Here is a 6,000-nt window from a genome sequence, read left to right on the forward strand (position 1 = left end):
CATTATGTGGTAGCATGGCTAAAAGGAAAAAAAAAACATTAAAATAGAAATTAAAATTTTTAAATAGATATAATGGTCTGCATCCTTTGTAATTGCACACCATTCATAAAAATGCAGAATCTTTAACAAAGAATTTTTAAAAACCCAGGGCTTTAGTTACTTCTATCAGAACTGCGTTCTGAACTGCCATTCATGCCTTATTGACCATCCCAAATGGCAGAAACCCAACACTGTCCATCTGTCAGAAGCTGCTGCCATTGATTGTTAAGTCTTTCCTATGAGCATTACCCCTTTCCCAAGCAGTGCTCCAATTAGATGAGCTAAGCAGCATTAAAGATACAGTCCAACCACAAATGGATGCCTTTCAAATATTCATTAATGGTAGCCATCACCTCTCATGTTGATGACACAAGCTGAATTATAAGACTAATTCACCTTTTACCCTGGTGCACTGCTGGTGGGATTGCAGACTGGTGCAGCCACTATGGAAATCAGTATGGAGGTATCTCAAAAATCTGGAAATGGAACTACCTTATGACCCAGCAATCCCACTCTTAGGTATTTATCAAAAAAAACCCCAAGCATTAATCTGAAAAAAATAGATGTACCCCTATGTTCATTGTGGCGCTATTCACAATAGCTAAGACTTGGAAACAAACGAAATGCCCATCGGTAGACGACTGGATTAAGAAACTTTGGTACATTTACACAATGGAGTATTACTCCGCTATGAAGAAGAAGGAAATAGTACCATTTGCAACAATATGGATGGAACTAGAGAACATTATGCTAAATGAAATAAGTCAGTCAGAGAAAGACAAATACCATATGATCTCACTTAGATGTGGAATCTAAAGAACTGAACAAATGAGAAATGTAAACAGAAATAGTCTCAGAGACACAGAGGAAAAACTGAGGGTTGCTAGTTGGGAGGGGGCAAGGATGAAGGAGAAAGGGAAGTGATGAGACAATACAAATTGGTAACTACAATATGGCCTCAGGGATAGAAAAGACAGTCTGGGGAATATAATCAATAATGTTGTAAATATTTCTTAGGGGGCCAGATGGACTCATATCTAGTTGGGGAGACCACTTCATAGTCGGTGTAGAGGCCTGATCACCGCACTTGTATTTCTGAAGCTGATGTTGAATAATATTGTATGTCAACTATAATTATATATACATACAGTCACGGGACATGGAGTAGAGTGTGGGAATGGAGTGGATGGAATTGTAATAGATAAGTATGATATTGGGGATGGGAGGGCAGTGGATGGGGGGAGGGGCTTGTTACTTTGTGAGAGTGAAAAGAATAACTATTGCATTGTTCTGTACACCAGAAACTAACAATAAAAAAATAAAAAAAGACTAATTCACCTTTTAATGTTACAACTGTCCGGAGTAGGAGGAAATGTTTCCCCCTGCACTAAAGCTTAGGAATCTATCCCTTTGCTAGTAAGTAGAGTGCAAGTGAAAGGAAATAGGCTCAGAATACTTTACACAACTTGGGTATTGTTTTGTTGGGTGCATTTCAAAAACAATAATCTAACAGCCCTGTTTTGTGAATATTAAATGATTTCATACAGCATTCTCAGTCCAGTCTTATTGCCCTATTTGCTGATAGCCACGCCTTCTTCTCAGAGCCATTTCCCAAAGCTCTCCTAAGAACGCTGCCTTCATCCACTACTATTCACATATGATTACCCAGGAAGCTGCCGTTATTTTTCTATGACTCCATCCATGGCACAAAATGACTAGAATAAGGGTGTCACAGTTACCTACTGCTGCATTAAAACAAACAAACAAGAAACATACTCTAAAACTCAAGGATTTAAAACAATAACCATTTGTTATTTCTATAACTCAGGGGGTTGTCTGAACTTACCCATATGGACACGTTCAATTAAAAGGTCAGAAGGCTGAAAATGGCCTCACTTACATTTAGCAACTACACTGGCTATTGGCTGGAGTTTAGAATCAGCTGGGATGGCTACACTGTTTTTTCTATTTAGTCTTTCACCTTGGGTTCCTCAAGCCTTGGTTTTCTCAAGTCAGTATTACAACATGGCAGAATCAAAAGACACAAAGCCTGTTGATACTTCGGTGAAAAACTCACTCATTGTCACTTCAGGCACAGTCGGCTACGTAGTCAAAGGAAATCATAAGGTAAGCCCAGGTTAAAGGTGTGGAGATACAGATCCCACCTCTTGATGAGAAGAACTGTGGAGCCACGCTGCACCAGAGGATGGCAGGACTTATGGCAGCCATGTTTGACCTTAAGGGGTGAGGACCTTATCCAAGTTGTTCCTTAGTACAGCCGCTAGATTTTAGATTTTATCCTAACTCATATTAAGTAGTGAATTAACTCTGCCTCTCCCTGGTTGAATCTCAGATTGTGTTGGTATCCATCTGGTGCTTTATGGGCAGAAAAACAAAAGGCAATTATTAACATAAAAAAAAAAAGTTGGGCACATATCAGAAAGAGATAGAGCTGAGACACATAGAGACTCGTGGCATTTCAATCCTTGTTTCCAGGTTTCTGTGAGGCTACTCAGTGGGTCCCTCAAAAAAACTCTTCATCAATAAAATACATTACCCTTTTACTTAAGCTAATTTATGTTGAATTTCTGTGACTTGTACCTAAAAAAAAATCTTAACTCACAGGTTTAAATATATACGTGTGTGTGTATCATTATATTCACATGGTTTACAGTTTATGTTTTTGCGCTATTCACTCCAATTTTTCCAGTTTTCATGGCTATTTCCACATTACTGAATGCCATTTGAAATGGTGTTCCAATTTATTTTCTGGAAGGAAATGGACTTGGAAAGCTTATGGGGGAGAAAATTGTAACTAAACAAGCTGTATACCTACCTAATCCAGAGTGAGATCAAGTTCCTAAAATAGTACCTTACATTTGACAGACCATCTAAAAATGCTACATTAGGTTTCTGAACATTTTACAGTTCATTCTAATATTACTGATGGCCTAATATGAGACAAGCATGGTATTATTCATTGGGTGTATAACAATGAGCAAACACACCCTGTCCTCATGATGCTCATAGTCAAGGCAACGAGACAGTGAGATAGAAGCACCGAAAAATTACTGGCCAAACAGGTATGCAGCAGGTTGGTAGTTGGCCTATAAGATGCATTCTACTTCCTCCATCCTTTGGAAGTATTACCTGGACATATGGCCAACCAGCCAAAGACTTCATTTCCCAACCTCCTTTGCTGATAGTGTAACTCTGTGATTATTATACAAGGAATAAGTATACATAAAAGGATACATTTTAAAAATAAGCATAATCACACATTCCTTGGTATTTACCCAAAGGCGCTGAAAACTTATGCCCACATGAAAATCTGTACAAGGATGCTCACAGCAGCTTTGTTCACAATTGACAAAATTCGAAAGCAACCAAGATGTCCTTCAGTACATAAACAAATAAACTGTGGTCCATCTAGACAATGGAATATAGTTCATCACTATAAAGAAAGGTGCTATCAAGCCATGAAAAGACATGAAGGAACCTTAAGCAATCTGAGACTCCCCACTCTCAACTATAAAATGAAGAAAACAGATAACAGTGCTTTAACTACTTGAGTGTAAAAAAGAGCAACTGTATCTCTATCTCAGTAATTGGAAATGTAATGAGTAATGTTTTATATTTTTTGTTCTCTTTACTGATTAATTAGAAAATAGATTGCTCCTATATTGAAAATGCTAAAGATTTATATTAGCCTTACTAATAAGAAGCAGTTTTATATATCCTGAATAAAGCCTGTGTAGAGAGTGCTTTGATGACATGCCTGTCCAAATTTAGAATTACCCTTTCCTTACTGCAGTTTACTGCTTCGGTGAACTTACAGAGACTATTACTTACATTGTGCATCTCTTAAGTACTTGACTGCCTACATTTTTGTTTAAAAATGATCCACTCCCAGTGCTTTTGGTGTTGGCCAGTTATTCTGTTTCTTCCAGTTCTTTTTGCAGTTTAGATGCCATTTAGAACCAAATCCCACGCATGGCACCGTGTTAGGCTCTGAGAGGACGGAGCTAGCTTCCTCTAAAAAATCTTATACTCTAGACAGGGTTCCCCAACCTCAGCACTACTAACATTTTGGAACAGATCAATGTGTGGGGCTATTTCACACATTGCGGGATGGATTTTTAGCACCAGCCCTGATCTCTACCCATTAGATGCCAGTAGCACACATAGTCCCAATTGTGACAACCATAAATGTCTCTAGATATATAGTCAAATGCCCCCTGGAAAGAAGGGGCAAAACTGTCCACCCTTCTAGATCTAGGCTGTCTAATAAGGTATATAAAATTTAGTGAAATTAAATCAAATTAAAAATGTACTAGTTCTACAGTTAGACATTTTAAGTGCTCAATAGTCTCATGTGGCTAAGTAGCTACCGTATTAGACAGCACACATACAGAACACTGCCATCACTGCAGGAAGTTCTATTGGACAGAACTGCTTAAAAATCAAAGGATATGACAAAAGTATAATAATAGCAAGGGAAATGATAATAATGGCACCATTCCAGAATATCCTCCATTATGAAACTCCTAATTATGCAGATCAGTTCAAATTAAATTCCTTCTATAAAGCCTTCCTCAACTCATCCATTACCAAGAAGTTCCAAGAAGCTTATTTCTAGTAGTTCACAATGTAACTAATGCTTGAAGATAATTGCAGAACAAGTAATTATTGGATAGGCACAAAGATAGAGCAGGGGTACTGGTTAATCTCTCCTAATCGCAAATTAGAAAAGATTGTAAAAGGAAGCTGAACCAGGTGTATAATCCAGATGTATCCGGAGACTTGATTTAGCTGAAAACCCTGTTTTTAAAACGACCACAAGATGAAAAAAATCAATGGACTTATGGAGGGTTTCACTTCAACAACACCAGAAGTGGCCTGCAGAACCAGCCAGCTTTGAGCATGTCAGTCCTTTGAGCATCTTAGCCAGCTGGCCCAAAGGAAATGTATTGATTAAAGGGTCCTCCTTGTTTCAAGATCAAATGTGCCCTCATCATAGTGAGGCATTGGCATGAGGCCACATTTAACAATCCAGAGGACTAGGGCAAACCGAAGTCAAGATTTTTGAATTTTTATTTCAAGAAAGGATCCTATCAAAGAAAGTTTAAAAACATTCACACAACCTACTTTCAGCTTCACAAAAGCCGGAGCTGGGCTCTTACTGGTTATGGTGTGACTGTATGTATATGTGCGTGCGTGTGTGCGTGTGTGTATGTGTGTGTGTGCGCGTGCATTGTGCATGTATATATGTCTGTGCATGTACATGTGTGTGCAGGTTGTAGGGAGCACCTTTGTGTGTATAAAGCTGCCTATTTAATTAATCTCTTGAAAACAGCACTAGTATTCTCCCTCAAACCTTAATCCCCAAACTGAAGAAACAATATGTCCCTATGTATTTGACAATTTTAGGCATGTGATGTCACTGTGGATTCACTAATTTAGAAGGTAGTTATTGAATATCTACTATGTCCTGCTTTAAAACAAGCAGGCTGGATAAAGACCCAATAATGAATTCAATTAAAAATGCATTCCTATTAAATGCAACATGGATTCTGGACATTGAAAACATATACAAGTAAGAACATTCTCAGAGTAATTATATCCTGATGAATGGTAGAAGGGCAGAAATGTGAAAGTACACGAGTGACATAACACCAAACAGGACAGACTATGCCACGTTAAGAGTCACCAAGCGTTAAGGATGTACAAAAGGAGGCAGGTCACATCTCACTGTGGGTATTCAGAAGCCTGTTTAGAGGTGACCTTTCAACTACATGTTGAGGATTAAGTAGGATTTTGCCACATTCCCGTGGGAAGAGATGCTATTCCCAGCTAAAGCCAACCTTTAACGTAGAAGGGATGGGTATACGTTCTAAAGGGTGTGATACATGCTGGGACATGGAGAGAGAGATATCACCAGGCAGGCAGTCTGAGAGTTAA

At 38.5% G+C, this 6,000-nt stretch overlaps 1 protein-coding gene across 1 annotated transcript in view; it reads right to left on the reverse strand.

Annotated features, from left to right (window-relative positions):
* The window catches only part of LOC109377520 (catenin alpha-2-like), a 130,121-nt gene that overhangs the window by 83,046 nt on the left and 41,075 nt on the right, over positions 1 to 6,000 (reverse strand). The window lies entirely within an intron of this gene.

The sequence above is a fragment of the Hipposideros armiger genome, unplaced genomic scaffold (assembly GCF_001890085.2).
Source record: "Hipposideros armiger isolate ML-2016 unplaced genomic scaffold, ASM189008v1 scaffold_1432, whole genome shotgun sequence".
In the NCBI taxonomy this organism is placed as follows: Eukaryota; Metazoa; Chordata; class Mammalia; order Chiroptera; family Hipposideridae; genus Hipposideros; species Hipposideros armiger.